Here is a 25,844-nt window from a genome sequence, read left to right as displayed (position 1 = left end):
CTTTCAAAAACATATACATATATTATTATGAATACACACAATACTGTTACAGTACGTGTAAACATATCATCTGAAGCAACTGTAAATACATCCTTTATTAAAAACGTCCCGAAGAGAATCTCGAGCACCAAGATTACATATAGACCGGAGAGGTTTTTCTTTAAGATGAAAACAGTTTTAATATTCAATATCTGTAGCATTACTCCAAGCAAAATGCCGTAAGACATAATACAATAAAAGTAACCGAGCACTATCAATCAAATCACTTAGTTGCCTAACTTTTCTAACCTGTTTTGTTGCGGAGCTAAGTTTCCAGTGAGAGACCATAAATGAGGATTCCACTGAACCTTTGACTAAAGTGATTCCTAGAAATACTGTAGTATCAGTTACATTTAGATCACTATTTTGTTTACATGAGGTAAGGCACACAGTACATATTCTGTCTTATTAGCATTAAGAACTATTAAATTTTTTGTAAAATAACTTTGTATCAGTGATAAAGCATTGTTTACAACGTCGTAATAAGCTTTGATCCCGTAAACATTAAAAAGTAATGTGGTATCATCAGCAAACAATACAATATCACAAATACTTTGAACATAAAAAGGAAAATCATTTATTTATAACAAACATAAAAAAGGACCCAAAATTAATCCTTGTTTGGGAATACGCATTCTTAATAATAAAGATCCGAAATACTTTATTCCATTAAGAGACACCTATCAATTGGTAAAGCTGACCAGACTCCGGGACATTTCTTTTTTTTTAATATAGGGAGGCGGAAGGGCAAATGTGCCACCTGATGGTATGGGGGCACCCCCAACAATATAAGACAATAGCGCTGTAATAAATAATAATAATACCTTATATCATCAATGCACCACCAACCTTATTAGTTACACTGGCTCACTCACTCTTCAAACCGGAACACAACAATACTAAGTATATGATGAGTGGGTGGTACCTACCCAGGCGGGCTTTCACAAAACCGTACCACCAAGATTCCATTAGCAAAACTAGGGTTTGAACCCTCGGGATATATAACCTTACTTCTAGCCATTTGAATTAATTTTATTTTTCTGCACTCCTGTGTGTACAAGCCTTCTATAAAATCCTCTATGTAACTATGCTAAATCTCACAAGGTGTTCTCAAGTATTCAATTATATCTATGCGTCACAAATGATTGCTAATAAAATTAATGACATTTACGGTAACAGTAAGTACTCTAAGCTAGTCAATAATGATTAAGCATCAACGATATTAATCACGCGGACTGGCCACGGGACGTGTTGATCGATAACTACTTCGTTGACCAAGTGAGTTACTTATAACGATGCCTCTGAACACGGCGATTCAAATCCTGCGCTTGATCGCTCTGTGATCACGACGACTTCGCATCGGACATAAGGAATAAAAACAAAAATTAATATAGTTATATTTTTTATTTGAATTCAATATGTTATAAATATTGCATAGCCGAAAACAAATCATAGTTTATTCGAAAGTCCGAAAGAGAATATAAATAATAATTGAAATACAAGATACAGTTGCATTTATTTTCACTACGGTAAAGTAACACAAAACATGTTTAAATGGGATTTGTTTAATTTAGTCTGTGAGTTTCAATGACGAGGTGTATGTATTTCAAGCATACCTTCTTAAAACCCGTGGTCGATATGAGAATATAAGGGTATATTACTTCTTACAGTGCCACCATCTCGGCGGGGATGTGATCACTTACCATCGACTAGTCTACTCCCTGTAATAATAATAAAATAATATACTTTTAGGAGCAAAATATCCTTATGTCACACTGTATAGATAGACAAGGAATTATATATGAAAAGCAAGAGATACTAAGACTTTAGTATAAAATTAATCTTATATTGGTTTGAATTACCAATTATTATAAAAAACTACTCAAAATAAAACAAAAATAAATAATGTTAAAATCTATAATCCCATAAATTTATTTAGCCATTTTTGTAACAAAAAAATAACGTTAATAACTCTTGAGTAATTTAATAAAATAAATGTTTGTTCAATTACATACTTAAAATTATGTATACATTTCCGCAGTCGGTAGGATTCGAACCTACGCTCCCAGAGGGAATCTGATTTCTAGTCAGACGCCTTAACCGCTCGGCCACGACTGCTACATACGAAATTGCTAAAATTAAAAAAATATATGTAACTAGCGGCCCGGTACGTGGTTCGCTACGTATAAAGTGATATAATACAAAAATGAGTGAGAACATCGATTCATTTCTTAAAAAAATATATTTACTTAATTGCTAGCTATTTAAAAAATTAATTCATAAACAATATTTTTGGTTTTTCCATTTTGAGTGTGAATAAACAAAAGGCTGGGGGACCGACTCTGGAACAGGCAACATAAAGTTGGCCGTGTGAAAAACATGATTCTTCCAAATTCACACCACTAACGTGAAGTGTTTGCCCTTGGGCCTTGTTGATGGACATCGCAAATGATAAACGAACAGGATATTGTAATCGTTTGAACTGGAATGGCATATCAATTTGAAACATAGGTATACGCGGTATCAAACAAACTTCACCTTGAGATTTACCAATTAAGATCGTAGCTTCGATCAAATTTGGCAATAACTTTTTCACTGTCAATATGGTAGCCATCGTCACCTTTCCAATGCAATATTGGGTATTGTAATGCATCATAACTACGATGAAGTTCCGAAACACGTTGCAATTCCTCATTTCTGCGATGAAGTACAATATCACGGGATTGAAATTGATCACCAACAATTACAATTGCAACCTCATCAATTGTCGGAGCATTGAATCGCCTGGCATGCTCTCCAAAAGGTGTTCTATAAGCTTTATTCCGATTTTGTGATTATCAGATGGCATACGATCGAGAGCAATTTTAAACAATTTAACTAATGCGTTATGCTGATGGAAAAACCATTGTAGCTCTCGAATAAATCCTCGTCTTGTATTAGAAACAATTGTACAACGTTGATCCAATTTACGATTTTCATCAACAATAAAATAAATTTGCAAAAATTGATGATCAGCGTCGGGGTACGGCAATAACGAACCAACTTGATGATAAATCTGGCCCTGAATCTGTAACATGTATGCAATTTTAGGTTGTTGGATAAGAATTTTTAAAACTATCGAATACTTTATGGTTAAGATTGATATAAATTTGGGACAATCCAGTTGAAGTATTTACCTTAAAAGTTGGCATGAAATTATCTCTAATAATTTTAGTAGCAACTAAAGAAGTCATTCGAAATGCCGAATTGTATTGTTGAATATGACTCAAAAAATGCTTCGATGTTTGAGATGTCCCAAATATTAATGAATATAATGGTTCGGGTGGAATTTCTAATGCTGGCAATCTAACTTTGCCATTAGCACAACACATGCCGGGCGTTTAACCTGAAAATTTTGCCGCATCACAATGTGGACATATTACGTCCATCATTCCAATGTATCCGTACATACTATAATCAATCTGACTGTTGTAATTAAAAGCAGCACACATCGTTTCAGCCAAAGTAGCACGACGTATTCGTGATCGCCGTGGAAGATTCAGTACGGGCACAGGGTCAGCAGATCTATTTCGTGCACTACGTTCACGCTGCGATGCATTAGCTTGTGTGCGTTCATCTGCAGTCTGTGATCGTCTTTGTGATGTCACATAATTTGTATTACGCGTTCGCCGACCTATATTTGCTCGTCTGGCTTGTGGCATTGATCCTTCATCCTTCATATACAAAAGAAATAATGAAATTGAAAACAAATTGCTCCATTAATAGTGGTGTATCAGTATTTATACATGTGTGTCTGGAAATATACGGGATGAAATATTGGTGGTTATTTTCCCGCAAGATATCGATTCAGTTTCGCGTAAAAATGTCAATGTCAATAAAATAATCCATTACAAAATAATAAAATACACAGCAATATGTTTTTTTCAGATTAAGAAACACACATACATGTAATCACTTCAACAGTTCAAAACTTACCGTTTGTGTAAATGCGTTTGACAATTTAATTCAAATAAAGCCTGCTAACTACATGAAACACCGACAGCTCACTAAAAAACTGAGTAAAATTTAAAAATTGAAAGTACACGCTACTTTTAAATCGACAAACGTAAATAAATATTTATATGATTTAAGTTTTTAAATAGCTAGCAATTAAGTAATATAATTATTAAGAAATGAATCGATGTTCTAACTGATTTTTGTATTATTTCTAATGGCAGCTCAATCATTTTTAAAATAAGAAATTGTGTTACATGCCAGTATTTAATGCTATGCCATGGGTTATTTGGAAATAATAAATTGAATTAAGACGTATTACCTATTGAAACTGGTGGATGAGTGTACTCATTTTTAATTGATACTTACTTTTAATTTGACAGACAATTCCCCGTCTAAAAAATCTCCATTAACAAAATGACCCGCCATTAATTGAAATCATTTGTTACAAAAAATGTGATAAATGAAGAACCACTCGACCAATTTTGTGCAAACTTCACATGAACCATCTACTAAATAGTCCGAACAAACCCTGAAAATTTAATTTGGATAGATGAGCCCGTTCTTGAGTTATAAAGTGACAACGAAAAATGCCACTTATTTACAATCTGGGCAATTATCCTTCAATGCTTACTTTCACTTGTCGTGTTATAACATTTAACACTATACTTTATTGCTTTGTGCCAGCCATATACTAAAACCAAGCAATAATAATTTATATTATTTGAATGGTGAGTGAAAAGTGTAACTACTGGCAACAGGGATATAACATCTCGGTTCTAAAGTTTGATTGTGCATTAGTGATGATGGTGATATGATCCAAATTTGATACATGTCAGTGGAGACCGCTTGCCATCAGGCGACCCATTTTCCCGTCCGCATAACAATTCCATAATTTTTTTTTTATAGAAACCATGATGACTCGTTCAAATTCTTTTCAAATTTTCATTAATAAATTGACAGATCGTACAGTTAGTAAAACAAATTAATATATGTACAAATTATGTTGTGACATGTTCATAACAAATCACCGCAGCAAAGAATCTATGTTTCAATAGCTCACACTAATTTAAAAGATGTATTATAATATTTTGAAAACTTGTAACACCTTCCATTGAGTAACTTGTCTATGCTCAGGTAGCCCCGACGACAACATTTTTATAACAACGCCTCTATCTATCTATTTCCTTCAACTATCATGTGATCGCAAATTAAAAACAGATGATTAGACTCAACCATTTTAAAAACGATTACCACAAGAGTAATATCTTAAAATGTATAGAAATGAGGATTGTTTCCCTTTAATAGAGCTCCGAAAAAATTAATAAAAATAATTTGTTTGACTTTCACACAGGTAACGCCGCGTAGATGGATTCGATTAAAAATCACGATGGTATTTTTAATAAAGCTCAAAACAAAGTATGCCTTTGAGTACAACGTGATTGACAACTGCCTCATTCTCTCTCCCCCTCTGCGCCAAATAAGAGAGTATATTGTATTCACGAAGATTCTATAAAACGATTTTTGATTACAAGACAACACCATAAGAAACGTTCTTTACCAATTCCGGTACTTCTTAGTTATTTTTCTATTAATCTATCATAAATTTATTTTTAACATTTGAAGTGATTTAATATTTTTGATGGTAAAGAAAGACGGTGTCTGAAATCGTTTAATTTAATTCTTTTAATGGTTTACTAGTGGTTGGGCTTTGTGCCAGCCCGTCGTGATAGATACCATCCACTCTTTAGATATTTTATTGCCAAACAGCAATAACAGTGGAACTACAGGCGTAAGGGACACAAAATCTGAAGTCCCTTAAGATAGTGGCAGATGAGTGACGTAAGGAATGATTAATATTTCGAACAGCACTTAGCTATATGCGTGATTATGATCACTTACCATTAGGTAGCCCATTTAATCGTCCGCCTTACGACCAAGAAAATAAAAAAAGAAATAATAATAATCTAAAAAATTAATTATAAATAAAATTCGAATCCATTAAAAATTTAATCTCGAATTTTTTGTGGAAAGAAAAAAAAATCTTCACAGCGTTCCTTCTTTTTTTAAGTCGGTTAAAAAGTATAATTTGATTTAGATTTAATCCAAAAACAAATGTAATAAACTCAGATTTAATATATTAGACACATCGGTAATTATTATATATATTATTACTTAGAATTCAAATTACATATGAAATCAACGAATAAAACCATGAGTATTGAAGTGTGTCATAATATATCTTGTAATTTTTTTTAATTATCTATAAATGTATTTTAGTGGCAATTTTTTTGTGCACTAATATACATAAAACATGCATAAACTATTATCATATTGAAAAAATTAACACACACGTAAACGATGTAATTGTTTGCTCTAGTTAAAGTAAAATAGATATTAAGAATCAAATACGATATGAGTCAAATACGATGAGTGATTTGTTTCGATAACACCACAAGATTATATTTTCTATTTAAAAAAAGAAATCCGCAGTCGGTAGGATTCGAACCTACGCTCCCAGAGGGAATCTGATTTCTAGTCAGACGCCTTAACCGCTCGGCCACGACTGCTCACATTCACTGGTACAAAAATAACTTTCACATACGTAAGCTTAATGTTTTTTTTAAAGATACTTTCAAAAAAGAACTGTACTATTAGTTAAACACCGGCATGCGTCAATCGTTATATATATTTAGTACAATGTGTTAAAACTGTTGACAAATTCTACGTCAGCAACTAATTTCAAATTACAGATTTACACTATAAACCAGCACTTCTGGGTGGGTATCGACCACTTACCAGTTACAATAAACAATAAACCGAAGTACAAACTGTTGAGTAGATAGAATAAAATGATTCCATTCCATTTTATCTTGACAAGTTCAAAAATTATGGCAAATACATTAACCTACATATTGTATGTACGTGTGTACACGTCCTTATTATCTCTGTAAAATTCTTGAACGAATGTTTTCTAAAAGTAATTAATTTTATGACAAATACAATGTCAAATACGTAATATTGTCTGGATTAATTTTATCAATAATAATTTCGTTGCGGCTTTAGATAAAGGAATTTGCTTAGATTATATTGAAACGATAAAATCATTTATACTTCGTGCGTATATTCAGAGAATATTCCAGAATATTGGCATTTAATATATTGTTTCTACATTTCGTATATTGGTTTTTACATTCGTTTCAGATTATACACGAATTATATGTAAACGGAGGGTTACCTACGTCATCATCATATGTTTCCATTTTTGAGAGGTTCAGGTTACTAAGCCGTAAGTAAAACAATTTATATTCGTTCAATCGAAGCAGATTAATTGTGTTTAGAGTGATATTTAATCAGTTTTTCGTTCAATTCCAGTCTTTGTACAAAAACCGGCCACGTGCAATGTCTGACAAGTATTGCCGAATTTTCATTTATTTAAACACTCCTGAGGTGAGTTCATGCATTAATTACCTTTGATGATCAATATCCTACATGGCTCAGTAATAATTTCTATTCATTTTCTCATACTTTACTCAAAAACTGAACATAGACCTTGTCCATGTATTGGGTGACCTAAGTCGAATCCTATAGTGATTTAAATCGTTTAAAGGCATGATTGCGTTAATATAAATATAGTTCTTGCTTTTCTATATTGTATTATTGCAAATTAAGCAATAATTTCCCATATTTTGGCACTTTAAATATCCATTTTAATAACCTCAATCTTATGAGTTAATATTCAATTTTAATAACTTATTCTTGCTTGTACCTGCGTCTAGGGCATTCTTAGGTCCTTCTTAGTGCTTACGCAAGATAAGTAATAAGTTGTTTTGTTCACAGGGAGTGTTTTTTTTATATACATATATATACTTTGTAAATTATATTCCAAAGTAGAATAATATTGCTTGGTGGACTCGACTGAAGAGTTTTGCTGAGTTGGAGCTGCTGTTTTGTGGAGGAATTGCTGCTTGTCCAGTGCTGCTGACACCGCTTCTGCTGCTGCTGCTGTGGTCGCTGATTATCGCTTTGCACTGCTTCCGTTCTTGCATTGAAACAACAGTTTCATTTCATTTCTGGACGCTGCGTTCAGGGTTTGCACTATCCTGCTTATTATTATTTTTTTAATTCGAAATATAAAACGAACGCCAACTCATAATTTAAGCTAATTATTTAAATGCTTAATTAAATTAGTACATTCTGCTTAGCAATAATGGTTGATATACATTTTTACTTAGTTAGTACCTTACCTTTCATGACCAGATACCGTCAACGGCCCACCCCCCTGATTTTTTTTTGTGTAATGTAGAATAATTATTTTAATGGAATTATTTCATGAATATTTTTTTTTATTAAGAATTGTTCAACCAACAATTTTTTTTTGTCCCCGTGACAATATATATTTATATATATATATATCATTTTGCTATCGTATACATACTACACCAGAAGTTTTCTATGTCAGAAAGTGTTATACAACATTGACTCTAAAAATTATAACAATTAAAGCATTAATGCATCAAAATAGCATAACATCATAAGGCTTGCAATACGTCACAAGTGAAATACGAGGTGAGTTTTTAAAGGATAGTACTGCATTAATGTAAGAGTTTATTTGTCCTGTTTCCAATATGTATTCTTCACGAATAAACTCATACTCATGATTATATAATACTTATTTCTGAATGAAGATAAATTGGTGGAATTTTCTTTAAGGAAATTCTAAGCCTTACATAAATTGCCAATGAACAATGTCAAAGTCCAATGTACATGTTTACGCCGTATATAATTACCAAGTTGTAATTAAAGTCTCATTAAAACTTTATATCAAACGTAATTACAAATCATATTATTATGTAGGACCCGAATTCCATTCGAAATATTTTATTTCCAAAAATGCTTAACTTACAAGAGACTAATCAATTAATTCTAGGTTCAGGATGTAATCTGGGAGTTGTAGTTCTAAACTAGAGGCCACTGGTTGGTTCACGAATATAACTTTGACTTAATCTTAAACCGACTCCAACTAAAACACTACGACAATAAATACGATACTAAATTAGGGGTGTCACTTTAAGTGAGGCAACGGAGCCAGCGTTTTGTGTATTTATTTTGACGGGTTTATATTTAGAACATTTTTAAGAATTTGGTGTAATTTTAATAGTTTTATTTTTAGTTATTTTTAAAAATGATTCGTATGACGACACTTTGCGCAATACAAAATGTTTATTTTGTATAATAAATGCCTATGCCTTCCTACCTGTATGTTGACTCACCTACTCATTAACACAAAACAAGATTTTACTTGAGTATATACTGAGAATGCCTGATGAGAAAATTCGCTGAACTTTCAAATTCAAATACTGATTCGATATACAAATATTTTAAGACATTTTTTTTATACAGGGTTAAATCTTTTTTTGGTTAAAAGAACAAGCTATCGACAGCTTACAACCAATGTTGGTTAAAGTTTTAAATAGCCTGGCTTGTTTCCAACTTATTTCTCACTCTACACGCGGTTACGTTTTTAACTTTTAACGTTGTTTTTATCTGTATGGTTGGTGAAACATGAACATCGAAAACCGTTGTATGGTTTTGATAGTAAAACCTCTGTAAGTCAAACTTAATGGAAGACGCCAATAAATTCGAGTAATATTTTTTTTTTCATTTTATTAAGGGTATCGTAATTAACATATTTATATTGTAATTTTATTTTAAATGACGGATCGCTGAAATCTCTCCTCTCCTCAACGTTCTTTGTATATCTAAGAGTACACCGGCCATAGTTATTAGTATTAAAGTAATTTAATCGTTAACTATACAGTACGTACGTTAAGTTGTTCATGAAGAGCAATATACATTTATTTAGCGCAGAAATTCAGAAAAAAATATACTGTGCTTTTTACTTCCAATGCAATATATCAATAATAAAATTAAATATTAAATTTGAATTAATAAATACTTAGATTAAGATACGTTACCTTAGATTAAGAATAGTGTTGATAGTTTTCATTTAAGTTGAATATTCTATCATAACGAGTCATGGTTCTTTAATAATCAAAGTAAACTAACAGTGAATTAATATACAGGAAACAATGAAACAATTGCAATTATAAAGTTGGAAGTATGGATTCTGGGAATTTGAAAAATTTCCATAGTATAGCTAAGTAGCTCATCCAATTTACTTGCCATTTGGCAATACCTCAATCTCAGCGTACAGAAAAATTGTTTATTTCCCCATTACTTTGTTTTCATAATTTAGTTTAAAATTTAGATTGGATCATGAGATCGTTTTACCTATATATATGTTATGGTACTGGGTAACGTCTCTACGATTACGTTGACATAAGCTTAATAAATAATAGAATTCTAATTGTAGCTATCTCAATCGACTTAGTAATTTTTCCGTGAATACGTGAAAATAAAAGAATCGAACTCTTACGTCCTTATAATATTCGACTGAAAGATTAATTTGTATTAGAAATAAAACCTCATTATAAATGAAACGAAATAAAATTATGAATTATTATTAAAAAAAAACAGCGAAAAATTATTAAAATAAAAATTGTTATCAATCAAAGTATCAAACATAATGAATACCCGTCTTTCATAGCCCCGCCGCTGAGCACACTGGGCTTACAGAGGCCTATTCGCCTTATTTACGAGGTCCGTTAAACAGTTTAGGAGTTACGCAGTTCGTTACAGTTTTAACCTCGGAACAGATGGAGATTACTGACCAATGAGTCGTTTTAAACGATCCTAGTTTTAAAGTAAATATAAATTAAGTAACCCCAATTATATTATAAATCACAGATAGTTCCATTCGAGTACAGCTCGTCCTTAGTGCTGTCGTTTCGTAACAGTTTATCGAAATCCGAAAACAGTTACTAAACTTAAGTTAGGACTGTATAAGCCAAATCAAACTCAACTTTGTTCAAGTAGGCTCTTACAAGCGTTTTTGAATTATTATTTTATTAGATGTAAAGCAATGCTTCTACAATCTATACTAATATTACAAAGATTTGGGTTTGTTGTAATCCCCGAATTTAATAATACGATGCAAAATGTTTCATCGATGGATTATTACATTAGTCCTGAGCGCTATATACATTATCTATCTATGTATATATATACGTTACTCTGATCCCAATGTAAGTAGCTAAAACACTTGTGTTATGGAAAATCAGAAGTAACGACGGTACCACAAACACTCAGACCCAAGACAAAATAGAAAACTAATTAACTTTTTCTACATCGATTCAGGCGGGAATCGAACCCGGGACATCGGAGCGGAGTACCCATGAAAACAGGTGTACACACTACTCGACCACGGAGGTCGTCAAAATTATATTATATTAATATCATAAAATTTCTATATTAATAAATTTCACGCGTGAGAAACCGGGCCGCATCGCTAGTATTAAAAAAAATTGGCGTACAAGGAACTATAATCAAAGTATAATCTAACATTACAAATACAATCGAAGAAGATAAAGATTAATGTAAACAAAAAAGAGACAAATCCGTTATCATGTAATCTTAATCTAGATTAAATTATAATTGATTTTATTTGAATGGAATAATACATACAAATTAGTAATAGAATTATTAGTTTTATCAAAATCGATTCACAATTGGCAAAGTTGAAGAGCAACATACGTATTATGACTTTAATACGACATACAGACAGAACCCTAAAGAACCTATGAACCTTCTTCTCTTTAAACTGCTAGAACGAATCTTTGAGCTCTTACTTAAGCCAACTCTTGAGTCAGAGTGGATCAGTCACTTGGTTCAAGTTTTCATGACAAATTTCATCAAATTCTGTTCAGTGGTTTAGACGTGAAAGCGTAACAGACGGACGGACAGACAGACAGAGTTACTTTATTACGCATTTATTTATTTATTCTAGGAGATTATATTATATGTTGTCTATCTTAATCTCAGATATCGAAATGTAAACGATTGTAGGTCGAGTTTCAATCCGGGCCCGGAAATACAACTACCGGCACCAGTTGCCCGGTTTGTCCGGATAATTGGCTTACCCGGCTTGGCCGTATATACCGAATACAGTCAAAGGAGACATTGCTATCGTACAACATATAAATACCTACCTACATGTCGTAATTACAAGCAGTTCTTAGACTCTCACGCCTTGAAAAGCGCGTAAGTCGATGCTGCACCTGAACTCTTTCCGCTCGGATTATGATAGTGAAGGAATAGAGGCACTTGTGCACATACTTGTTTACTACAGTAGTAGGACCTATGTGAATGACTTCCGTTGTCGAAATAAGTCACAAAGTCATCATTCATCAAGGCGCGTTTTACGTAATAATTTAAAACTTTAATGAAAAATAAAGTTACTTCAAATACTCGAAAATTAATTTAAAGAAATTTCATCTCATATTTTTTCAACCTTAGGGGCGGTAATGTTACTTCAAATTTAAATGGGTAGTATAATATATACCCAAAAAAAAAGATATTTTCAAATCGGTTCGTAAATGAAGGAGTTCTGAGATAACAAACTAAAAAGAAAGCAGCATTCGACCGATAACCTCCTCCTTTTTTTTGATTGAATTAAAAACAAAAGTATAGACATATTTAAATGTAATTGCGGTGAATTTTAATCTTTATAAATTACTACCGCAATAAGACCGATTAGAGTGAAATATTTTAAAAGCGTTATAAAGCTAATTCCCTGTTAATTTACATCTATTCCTGTAGGCTACAGGTTAGCTCGTGCGCTTTGATAAAAGCCTTGCACTTAGTTATCCCATGGGACCCATTTCATCGACCGGGATAAAATGTATCCCATGTCCAATCGGTCCCAGGGTACAGTGGAAAGAGCAATAAGTCATGGCATCAAGTAGAAAATACCAAAAATACAATCACTAAAAACCGCATATATTTTTATTTAATTTAATTAATAAACTTGACGTTTAAAAAAAAAAGATAATTAGGACATCTTAAAACGCGTTTTTAGTATATGTTGATTTATACAGTTTATATATTACTTATATTTATGTTGGTAACGTAAGTTTTTTATTTAACGAGTCCAATGAATGATAATATTGATTTCTTGCCGGCTTTTCTAGGTAGAATGAACATTCTTAAACTACGATAATTTCACATTTCGTATAATCATATAAAATAAAGATTTAAAAGTGCTTGAGCGAGAATACACTTTATTTCAATTAGGAATACAATTTAATTTAGAAAACGAAGGTTAAAATACAGTGAGTTTATAATATATATAGAGGCAAATTGTAAAAAAGAAGCCTCCACTTTTTTTTTAAATCCAGGGCTAAAAATATAAACTTTTAAACAAAAAATATTAAAACTTACTTAATATTGCAAAATTATCCGCAGTCGGTAGGATTCGAACCTACGCTCCCAGAGGGAATCTGATTTCTAGTCAGACGCCTTAACCGCTCGGCCACGACTGCCTTACGTTTTTGTTCACAAGCGAGGTAATATTTGTACAAAATTGTAAGTAAATCGTTAACAATAATTGGACTTTGGAATTCCGGCCTTTATTAAAAATATAATTTTTACATTGCCTACGCTGATGAGAGGAGGGGTGGTTCATTTTTGCGATTAAAATTCAACGTGAAAATGACGCTAGAGTTCTTGCCACCATTCCAGGCGGTCATTTTTTTAATTTTTTTAATGGTATAGGCGCCAAACGGACAGGAGACTCACCTCATCACCTGAAAGTGACTACCACCGCCCATGGATATCTCCAACACTAGAGGGCTAGCAGATGCGTTGCCGGCCTTAAGTAAGGTGTAGGCTCTTTTTTTTTAATTTGTATATTTGTTTTTTCGGTATTTGTATAAATATATACAATATAATATAATTGCACATAATTATCTACATTATGGTCTTAATGTAAATAATGTTTCAAAAAGTTAATTAGTTGACTTCAAAAGGAATGAGATTTGCAAATCGGCCTAATTTTTTCTATATATTTTCCTTGATTGCTTGACTGCTTCGCCGATTGTGAGCCGACTTTGATGATTTATTATTCGTTAGATTATACTTCAACGGTCTAATTCTTAAAACTTATTCCATTGTGATGTTTATGAACGAGAACTCTATCGTATGGTATGTAGAACTAATTATATATTTTTATAAGGAAACACTGTCACTATTTTTGATTTAATTTTTAAATTCAAGTCAATATTTGTATTTTTGTGAAGATAATATTTTAGTTTCAAACATTGGTGGTGCATTAATGTTGTAAGGTAAAACATCTGTTTCAACGCCAATGGGCGCAGTGACCACTTACCATCTACCACTTACCAGATGACCCATTTATGACTTTTTTTTTTTGATCTCGCTGGAAAAACGCGTTACGCGTTTCACCCACGTGGAAGTGGGGTCGTATGTTCGACTCACCGGTGCCCAAGACACTGATTGCGCCCCGGTACACCGGAATACCCACTAAAGAACTCGCGGTTTCCTCTTCGTGTCTTCGGCGGACGCCGATCACGGGATCGCTTTCGCATGCTACCGTGACGAAGCCCATCGATCTCGAAAATCGATTATATTCTTATGTGTAATTGTTATAAATGTATTTTATAGTTCTTAAAAACTAAGTCAGATGAGATGTTGTTGTGGTTTACCGCCGACTATAAGCTGAATAATTACAACACAAGTTAGCACATGAAATTTCAAACCTGCTTACTCGGAATTCAATTTCAATTACATTTGTTGTAACCACTGGACTAACTCGGCTCTTTAAATATAAATATAAAATAGATCTTCAAGATAAATAAATCTCCAAAATATCTGTTAAGAGAACGTAAAACTTCTTGGTTATTTATTATAAAATAAGCAACGTAATTAATATACCCTCTATTAAGACAGTGCTTTTATGTAGGCAATCTTTATAACTTTTAATTTAACTTTAAGAGTTTTTTGAACGAACTTTTATTTTCGAATAAATAAACGTTAAATGTTTAATGAATAATTCATTGAACGAGTTATTTAGGGGTTGTTTGGAAAATAAGAAAATTAAATGGATTAAAGACTTTGGCGAGGGAACCCATTATTTCAAGGGGTGTTGATTTATATACGAGTAGGAATAGCTAGACAAGGTATCCGCCCTGACATTGCAAGGGCAACATTAAGGCAAATAAGAATTATAATTATACATAGATTCGCCAAACCGCATTGGGGCAGCATGATCGAAAAGTTCCAAACCTTCACCCCAAAAGTGGAACACCAAAATGCTGTTTCAAATCATATAATTAACAGCCTATATTTATTCCTAACTTACTTTACAAAAACTATAATATAAAGAGACTAAACTATTTTTATTTGATACAAAATACTGTATTCATTTTAATTTTTATTTTAAATCAAAGTGGTGATTGAAGTAATGTTGGTTGTAAATGTAACAGCCTGTATATGGCAAGCAGGTTGATCATTCTTCTCTCGAGGAGGAGCTTTCACGCTTCCTAGAAAAGCAAAGCAAAGCCACCACTACCACTAAGTAGTAGATAATGATCTGTAAGGTTTTAGTATTTAATAGTAAACAATAAAAATAAAGAACTTAGTAAAATAAAAACATATTAATAGAAACAATAATCTCAGGCAGTGCAGAAAACTTTCAGGAAGTTAGTTGGGATCGTTTAGGAAGTTTGTGTAGCAAAAGTTGTGACGTAGTTTCATGTCGGAAGAGGGACGCGCTTTCGCTAGCAATGCGACGACTAGTCAGCGCTTCACCTTAGAACTGAGTCACACTAAAGAGCTACAACGTTGCGCAGAGGTGTCGTGGGACAGGAACAGACCGGTTGGAACGAATTTTAAGTGACAGATGCTTTATATTAGACAGGCAAAGCAAAAATTTTGTATCCTTTTTTACGAAAATTACCCGGACGAATGGGTTGAAATTTGGTACGGTTAAAGTTTTATAGCATACAAGTGCAGAAAGCTAATACGTTTATAGCATGCATTAGAAATTCATTCTATTTTACACACACTACCATGCGTTTAATACACACAAACACATTGAATACTGTGATTAATAATTTCATACTACTAAGGAAGATAACGCTTCATATCAAAGTTAAAAATCAATGAAACTATTAGCATTTGGTTTTTTTTTATTGTAATAAACTCTTTGTATTCCAAATTGTCGAAAAGAGTAACTAATGAATTTCTTATCGGTTCTCGGTATCTACATACCGAACCAGTGTTAGCTTTTAATATACATAGTTCTGTAAAATGGCGAATCAAAAGTGCATCAAAGCCTAATTGAATAAAGTGTATTTTGATTTTGATGATAATGACAAAATATCCTGATCTGATCTGATCTGATGATGAGCTGATCGTTATTATTCCTGTATTTCGATTCAATTTATTTAATATATATTCGTAAAAAGGCAATAGTCAATTAACTAGTCTCCGCGAAGAATGGTCGTGGTGACCATAATTTGGTTCGGACAATCCTGAATGGTATATAAAGAGATAGTCCCGGTACTTAAATATTTACGCACAGAGAATCGTTCACACCGCACTGCCAATTTGATGTGATCAAGCTTTAGGTTTCGTCGAGTCATTCGGTTTCCTTCATAATATTAGGATGAATTATGATCACGGTTCCCTTAGTTATTTGTTGTGATTTTGGTCGATTTGTTCACGTTTGTGAAGAATACGTTCATTTGGAATAATTATAGTTAATTTACCGAAACACTGTTGTACACCTTATTTTATCGAAAATACCACCCACGACTAATTACATGAATATTTAATTCATCATAAAACGAAATTTCTTTGAAGATTGATCTTTATCGGTGAAAAAGCTCTAAAAATAATTTGTTAATAATTAGTGATAAAGATTAATACTATGTATCAAATAATTAGGACTAAAGTTACAGGGAAGTGGGCGTACGTCAGAGGCTGATAGAAGAAATACGTGATTTGGCCCTATTTTCTAAGATGGATTGTCACATAAAATAAAAAAAATATGAAGAGCCTTAATTGATCCTCTAGTGTCTTTCATGATTTTCAAAAGAATCGTATATACGACAAAGAAAAATATATGGGTCCAACTAAATCAGCCAAATTTTTCAGACTCTCAAACCGGAATATAATAATGTTACAAAATACGAGCGATTTGTGTCGTATACGTTGACTTACGCGGCGCGTATAGCGCTACTTGTGCGTAAAATATTAACCCCACGTCACGTGTGATGAAAAGATTGAAGAGGAGACAATGATTGAAAAATATGTCAGTTTAAGAAATGTTGCCAGTAACAAAAATATTATTAAAACTTTAATACTTACACTTCTGGGTTATATTGTATAGATTTTTTTTTATTATTAAAATATGAGGTAGATAGAAAACTAATAAAAAATATGTTAAATTATTTAAAAATACACATTAAATTTAACCTTTTAAATCGACGATTCTTAAAAAATTATAATTTATAGATTCAAAGAAAATAGAACAATATTTATATACAACACAGTTACGTTCTAACCTAACCTTGATTAGATAAGGTTAAATAAAATTTTATAAATTTAACTTTTAGAATATTTTTTGTAAGTTTTTGTTTATTTTCAGAAGAGTCTAAAATCAATTACTCTATTTTATGAACGGAAGACGTATCGCCTGTACGTCATTCAGGTCGGCGGCTTAGTAAAAAGGCTAGACTGTTAACTGAGAAGCTTCCAGCTCCAGCTTATATGGCTGCAGATTATGAGGTCCTTGATCCAACAGAAACAATTGAAGTTTTTAATTGCCATTGTATTATAAGAGCAAGGAAATGATACACATTTGCACACTATAATATCTCCTGTGTAGCTACTGATCTCCTTTGCCACTAATGACCTAAACCACCCAGGAGAAAATTTCCTTATTCCTTGGCAACTAAGCTTTAAAACAAATAACAATTATCGAAATAAATGAGACTAAAATAACAAGAGACATGCAAATTCACGTCACTTAACTAATCTTAAAATAATTATCATTGAATCTACTAACACAAATGATATAACATCTTAGTTGGTGTCACCAAGGCGACGCCGTAACGACGATCTGCGTGGTGGTTAATAATTTACAGTGTCAATGTCATTAGCGTTACTGACGACTTACCATGAAGCGGCCCATTTGCAAGGCTACATATTTTAATTAAAAAAAAACTAAATTTGATGTTTTGATGAAATATAACAGGAAATAAGATTGACGGGAAACGAACTGGCGACCTAGATTATCGTAATCGTAACATTCTGCCGATGTGACGTCACAGAAAGTCATGAGCACATTCACAGTTCTCAAAGTATGTGAAGTGAAAGTATAATATCAAATGTATTCACAGTGTGTAGCAGAAATACTGATCTTACATCAGCGAGCAGTCGTGGCCGAGCGGTTAAGGCGTCTGACTAGAAATCAGATTCCCTCTGGGAGCGTAGGTTCGAATCCTACCGACTGCGGATGTTTTTTGGTATGCACAATTATATTATCTGTGTCACCGAGGAAAGAATGCTAGTTTTGCTATTTCTTTAAAATGCATTCATTTGTAAATAAAATAAGAAATATATATTCCAATATTACCAATACCGAATCATTTAACTTCGGAATCGGATTATATTCAGATATTTGGTATATTTTCGTATTTTTTTACTTTTAATAGTAAATTTATTTAAAACGGTCTATATCAAACGACTTTATAAGCAAACTATGCAAACGTGCCATCGTCATTTAGAGAAACATAGTTTTCCTCCCTTAGTAGATTTTTTATTTATTTACAAGGGACAATCAACTCTATTTGTTAATATTAATTATTTATTGTTCATTAAAATTAATTATTACAAGTGTCGGCTTTTGTTTAAATAAGAGCAGCCTTATATATCACAAGGGGCGAAACTAGTTAAGAATATACATTTTATAAATTCATTAATAAAAAAAAGCATATTTTTCAATACAAGATTCTATAGAAGATAAAAAAGCGTGGAGCTAATACTTGTTGACTTCCAAGCAGGATATATTATATACATATGTATGTAATTGTATTTAACTAACATTTATTTGTATTTTAAATGTCGAAAAAGGGTAACTACTGAGTTTCTTGGCCGGTGGTAGCTTCACTTAATATAGTTTGTAAAATGACGATTCAAAGGTGCTTGGAAGAACTGAATACAGTATGTTTTGATTGTTTTTTTTACATATAATAACGACTAAATTGAAAAGCCCTTTATTTTTGAAGTCGAATAAAAGCGTATTAACTTTCCATTTCGCGGATGTACAGTATTAATATACTTACATGAAGATTCTTATTGGGTAAATATTTGTAATGTAATAATACAAATTTATATATGTTTTCTCATATATTTAACAAAACGTCGTATGAAATAAGATTCGTATTGATAATATAATCATGTAGTTATTTATGCTAATTTAATATAAAAAAACAAAGTCTGACTTGGTGGTAGGGCTTCTTCAAACAGTTCTGGGTAGGTATCACGCACTCCTCAAATATTTTACTGCAAAACAGTCATACTTGGTACTGTTGTATTCTGGTTTGAAGGGTGAGTGCGCCAGAGTAGCTACAGGCACAAGGGACGTAATATCTCAGTTCCCAAGGGTGGTGACGCATAAGTTTACGAAAGGTTCCAAATTTCTTACGGCGCCAATTGACGGTAATAAATTATGTTTTTAAAATAATCTGCAGAACAAGTTTCATAATGATTTTTTTTTGTTTTTCAGTCATATTTAAAGGAAAAATATATTGAAATAATATCGTTTTCTGTCTCGCATTTTTAAATTTGGATCGATAATTATTGTTTAAATATTGTAAAATATCCAGTGTTTAATCGTTTTTATAAATCAGAAGAAAAAAATAGATTTTAATTGATACTTTTTTTTTAATACATTTTTCGAAGTTGCAATTTTGACTTATTTTGAAAAAATCTAAAAAACGTGATAACTCAAAAATGGTTCACTTTTGCATCATGCATATGGGGGTTAAAATTATCGAAAATAATAACCCCTATCACCTCCTAACGGGAATACGTCGAATTACCAATAACCCTGTATATATTCAATCGATTGGAATTTGTAATAAATTACACAAATTTAAAAAAATAATAATAAAATTCCAATTAAAAACAAAAAATACTTAATAAATTTAATTTGTATAAATTTATTGACGCTGCAGTAACAAGCCTGTCGTTACGATGCTGTAATTATTTATCACCTTTGTTAGAGAATTTAACTTAATAAGATGTTGTTACGTCATAAAATATTTCAAGATATTTAATTTATGAATTACTAGCGACCCGCTCCACCTTTTCACAGGTGTAATTTATTAATAAAGCAAATTAAGAGTGCGCTTGGCAGGAAATTAATAAGTAATTCGTATTTATTTTGAGATATATGGATAATATAAAAAAAATCTTCGAAATTGAGTCGTGATTTTATTGTAAAAAATAGATCAAAATTTGTCCACGGCTTGTAGAATTAAATTGTAGTGTTTTAAGTGCCAAAGCAATATTAGCTGGTTATCCGAACCCTCGTTTTGCAGCGAGCGGTTTTTTTTGGTTGCACTTAATTTGGAATCGGTGATACCTTCTATAGTTTTCACTCGAATAATAAAGGACATACAGTGCAAAGGACCGTTTTAATCTATATTAAATAACCAAGGTTACTAACATGTGTCTGAATAAGGATTCATAGTACATTGGAGGAAATGGCTCGGTAAATATTCTAAGTCTTGTAAAATGTGTCCTGTGTACCTTAAGGATAGACCTTGCATGTTATTGCAGATGTTTTGTAGGCTTTTTTAATACCTACAATTTCCTAGCAAATAAAAAAAAATATTTTTTAGATGTACAAAAAAATAAACCTTCATTTCCTCCCTCGTTTATCGCTCTTTATATTTGTAAAAACACCATCAAAAGCTAGCGAGACACAGACAGAAGCAAAAATGACTTTTTTTTTGTATACTATTTATAGGTTTATTGAACGAACTGCATATGAAACTTAAATTATCCAAAATTAGAAGCCAGTTCCGGATTAACATAAGTTATCCTTGCCTAATCACGTTTATTTGCGGCGATGCAATGTTTAAACTGCACTTTAAATAGTTTTGACAGTCTTTTTTGGCGGGCCGCCAGTTTGACGCTAACCCTCCTCGTGAATGCATTGCTGGTGGGTTGGTTGCAGCTACCGTAGGGTGGTTAAGGCGCTTACGTGCTCGATTGAGAGGATTTAGTAAAAAATCCCTTAGTTGGCTATTACGAACCCCACGGTTGAAATGAGGTTTCTGTGTTACCTTTTATCCTTCCTTGTCTCTCTGTTGTTAGTACCAGTTTAATATTTCTCATATTTAAATGTATTTTCATAATGTCACGTGGCCTTATAATTTGATAACTTGAAGAACCTAATAGCTAAGAGATACAAATGTAGGTTACATTTTATTTACTCTCATAAAGAAAAGTTATTCCATCGAGCTGCTCAACACGAGTTGGTGGATACACATGTGTTAAATATTTTTTGTGACACATTACTACGTCCGCACGAAATTAATTATAATCTCAAATTAATATGAAAACTAAGTGAAAGTGACACTGAAGTGAACCAGAAGTGTCACTGGTAGAAAGTTTTTGCATTAAAGTTAACTTACCAATTCCATCTGCCATTGTTATATCGTCAATACTTATAACCTATTCCAATCGAATAAGGTGTGCTACTAGCTCTGCTGTATGGGCTATACACATTTCTTGATTATATAACTAGACTATTATACTTAATTACTTATATCCAATTTTATTTTATTTCCAAAGTGCCGATAACAATGCCATTGAAAACTTTACTTTTTCGAGAACCCAGAATGGTTGTTTAAGATCTCGGTCAATTATATCTCGTCAATTCCTTGTCAATGTTAAAGTTTCTTACATTTTTTACATTAGCAGCCTGTAAATTTCCCATTGCTGGGCTAAGGCCTCCTCTCCCTTTGAGGAAAATGTTTGGAGCATATTCCAACACGCTGCTCCAATGCGGGTTGATGGAATACGCATGTGACAGAATTTCGTTGAAATTAAACACATGCAGGTTTGCTCACGGTGTTTTCCTTCACTGCGAGTACCAGATGAATTATAAACACAAATTAAGCACACAAAAATTCAGTGGTACCTGTCTGAGTTTGAACCCGAAATCATCGGTTAAGATGCACGCTTTCTAACTTTGGGCCATATCGGCTCAATTAATATAAAGTTTCTTATAAAGTTTCTATAAGAAAGTTTCTCACTTACCTTTAGTCATCTTGTGGTTGAAATAGACAAAATTATATAATAGCAATCATATGATAATAAGTACTTTAAATTAGAAGCTAGGAACTTGGTACTCAAATAACATATATATACATAGCATTAGTATGTTTTACAATTTTGTAATATCAACATATACAAACGCAAATACGGTCACAGTATCACAATATCCGAGGCAATTTATGTTAACGCTAATTTATGTTTTTAATGAAAGGTGTATTGTGACGTTAAAATTTATGAATATGATTTTTTTTATACGTTTTCCTGAGGTAATGAGACAAAACAAAGTTTAGTAGAGTTTACTTGGTGGTAGCTTTGTGCAAACCCATCAAAGTAGTTACCCCCACTCTTAATATGTTCCACCGACAAGCAGCAATACGCATTGTTGTATTCCGGTTTGAAAGGTAAGTGAGACAATTTAACTACACGGACATAACTTCTTAGCTCCCAAAGTTGGTAGCCCATAGACGATGTATGAGCCAATGTCTATGAGCGGTCGTAACACTCACCATTAGGTAGACCAGAAGTAAAAATTATGCAAGGAATAGCACTTCGGCAGGCAGAAATTCATATGTGAGGTAGAGTATTTAAATAACGGAAGAAATTATTCATGGAAAGCAGTCTTTGTGAATTGCACAAGGAGCTAATAATCGTTAAAGTTAACTAAAGGAAATAACTGGCGGGAGAAATTATTCTAATTTATATGACTCTCAAAGTATTTCAAAAGACTTTTCTGGAATGTCTTGACTATTTTCCTAATATAAGGATAAAGCATCATGGTTAACATCGTATATGCTTTCTGTCAAGAACCAAACTCACTGTTATAAAACAGAACAATAGAGTTTAATTTCTTATTTATTTATAAACATATGTTACGTACATAAAATACAATTACAATTCACAAATCAAAACTACCAGGTCAAACAGACGACATATAATTCATCAGCTTCTATACATAACAAGCTTACATATTACATAACTTGCGTAATCAACGTTCTAAAGCCTTAATTACGTCATAAATGGACATTAATTGGCCATATAAAATGTATGAACCTTATAATAAGCAAAACTTAGACAAACTTCCCATACAATATTATGTATATGAACATAAGTACTTACTTGGTGGTAGGGCTTTGTTCAAGCCCATCTGATTGGTACCACCCACTCATCATATATTTTATTGCCAAGCAGCAATACTAAGCACTGTTGTGTTCCAGTTGAAAGATTGAAACAGCATAACTACAGTCACAAGGAACATACATCTTAGTGCTCAAGGTTGGTGGTGCCTTGGTGGTTAATAAATGAGCACTGGTGAATTGGGCACGCATTGGCCAATTGGCTTGTTCACCAGCACATGTTTCTTTTTATGATATAGGTTGTCAGGCGGGCAAATGGCAGACCTGATGGTAAGCGGTTATTACTGTCCATAGGCAATAGTGCAATAGGAAATATTAAACATACCTTACAACACTAATTTGTGACCTTGGAAGCTAAGATGTTATGCCTGTAGTTACACTGGCTCACTCACATTCAAACTGGAACACAATAATACCAAGTATTGCTGCTCAGCGTTAGAATATATGATGAGTGGGTGGTACCTACCCAGACGGGCTTGCACAACATCATACCACCAAGTGCGTTAATACATATATTGAAGATATTGGTGAGATATTATTATGGAACAGGGTAGATTGCCCCAGGCTGGATGTATTACCATTGTGAAGTTGGAAAAATGGTGTTAAAACTTTATCATAGTGTCATATATAATGTTTGTCATTTTTCATATCATGTCATTAAGTGGGATTCACATAATATTGTTGCAAATATAAAATTATGCTACTGAAGGTATTCCTTCTTTCTTAACATCATTCCAATTTTACCCATGATTGCTTACAGTAACACTACCTATACAGTAACTACCCCTACACGGCTAAAGCTGCTCAGATACCTTCTCTCCGTTTAGGAAATTTTGAGCATTACATCAAGCTCCTCGAATAAGGATTGATGACACGTAGAAGTTCGTCAGAAGCGTGCATATTCTTTCCTTACTTTATTTTTCTTTGCAGCTGGACACGGTAGGAATTATTAAAAAACAAGTTACATTTTAATTAATTGATATTTGCTCTTGAACCCAAGCTCTTCAGTTCAAGTCCTCACTATTCTCAGGATCTTTTACTTGGTTGCAGTTCCACCCAGTCATAATACTACTGTTAAAGGAATTTACATAGTTTTTTTGTGTTCCATATTCAACTATGACTAAGCCAATCTAACTACAGAAACAACGGACACTGAATCTAAATTCCCAACGTTGATGGCGCATCGAGAATGTACGGAATGGTTAATAATTCTAACAACGCCTTGTGTTTGGGCATTGGTGACCACTTACCATCAGGGGACCTATTTGTTAGTCTGAATTTAAAATTTTAAGAAACTCATTTTACTCTACTGTGATTACTTGTACATATTTAGCCCATCACAAACTAATATACTGACGCTGTTTTTTGTCTCGTTTAATATATACGCCACGTCAAACGAACAACTCTTTCGGGACGAAAAGTTCGCAGAAACGTCGACGACGCGACACTCAAAGGCATACTCCACTCCAAACCTTATTAAAAATACCGACGAGATCAATTTTAATCGAATCCTCGTGAACCCGCTTCATACAAGTACGACGAATAAGGTATATTTTTTCTTGAATGTAGTACGAGAACCGTAATGGCCTACATATTAAATCGATGGTTGTCTTATTCTTACGCGACTCCGGCAAAGCGAACAGGAATGTAATGATTTTAGCACAAATGTGTAAATCTCGATTTTTATTTCACATGTAGCTTATAAGCTTCTAGAGAAGCTATAACTCAGTTAAACCAAGTCATTGTTAGGCTTCAAGTGCATCATCGTGTATATAACACTGACGTAATACACCAAGTTACAAAAATAAAAAATTTAATGGTATGGAGAAGGTCTCTGTTGAATGGTTATTATTAACAGTTTCCGAAAATGTATAATTTGCAACCATAAGTTTTTTTTTTATGTAACAAAGATTACTCGTTTTTCGTTTTTTTTAAACAATTCTCTTATTAATTTGTTTCGCTTCTAGTTCAAGCTTCTTTCAAAAAAAAAAAATTTTTGGTCGTTAAAATAATTCTCAATAAATACTTAACAATATTCATAGGAAACGTAGATCTCAAAAATATATAGATAAAGTTACGCAGCCGGTAGGATTCGAACCTACGCTCCCAGAGGGAATCTGATTTCGAGTCAGACGCCTTAACCACTCGGCCACGACTGCTATACAAAAGCTTCTCAAAGCTTCAACCTGTTAAGTCAGAAATATGGAAGTATAAACTAGTGTTATTTTTTATTAATTTCTTATATCCACTATTTCTTATATTTTAGTATTTCGGACTTGTTCGATTCGAGGAGGTGAGTAAATTTTACTCTTCACAAAGCAATTAAAAAGTACGAGCATACTTTATTTAACATATATATATATTCTACTTAGTGCCATTATTAAAAAACCAAATATTCGA

At 32.6% G+C, this 25,844-nt stretch overlaps 5 non-coding genes across 5 annotated transcripts; 1 reads left to right on the top strand and 4 right to left on the bottom strand.

Annotated features, from left to right (window-relative positions):
* Positions 1–2,075: 2,075 nt before the first annotated feature.
* On the bottom strand, positions 2,076–2,157 carry Trnas-aga (transfer RNA serine (anticodon AGA)). The gene has a single exon. It is a non-coding gene; the product is annotated as a tRNA-Ser (tRNA).
* Positions 2,158–6,520: 4,363 nt separating this feature from the next.
* Positions 6,521–6,602, bottom strand: Trnas-aga (transfer RNA serine (anticodon AGA)). The gene has a single exon. It is a non-coding gene; the product is annotated as a tRNA-Ser (tRNA).
* Positions 6,603–13,393: 6,791 nt separating this feature from the next.
* On the bottom strand, positions 13,394–13,475 carry Trnas-aga (transfer RNA serine (anticodon AGA)). The gene has a single exon. It is a non-coding gene; the product is annotated as a tRNA-Ser (tRNA).
* Positions 13,476–18,392: 4,917 nt separating this feature from the next.
* On the top strand, positions 18,393–18,474 carry Trnas-aga (transfer RNA serine (anticodon AGA)). Its single transcript has one exon. It is a non-coding gene; the product is annotated as a tRNA-Ser (tRNA).
* Positions 18,475–25,521: 7,047 nt separating this feature from the next.
* Positions 25,522–25,603, bottom strand: Trnas-cga (transfer RNA serine (anticodon CGA)). The gene has a single exon. It is a non-coding gene; the product is annotated as a tRNA-Ser (tRNA).
* Between the last annotated feature and the right edge of the window lie 241 nt (positions 25,604–25,844).

Source organism: Vanessa tameamea, chromosome 4 (genome assembly GCF_037043105.1).
Source record: "Vanessa tameamea isolate UH-Manoa-2023 chromosome 4, ilVanTame1 primary haplotype, whole genome shotgun sequence".
Taxonomy (NCBI): Eukaryota; Metazoa; Arthropoda; class Insecta; order Lepidoptera; family Nymphalidae; genus Vanessa; species Vanessa tameamea.
The sequence above is the reverse complement of the archived record's forward strand: the minus strand, read 5'-3'. Positions and strand labels throughout refer to the sequence as shown.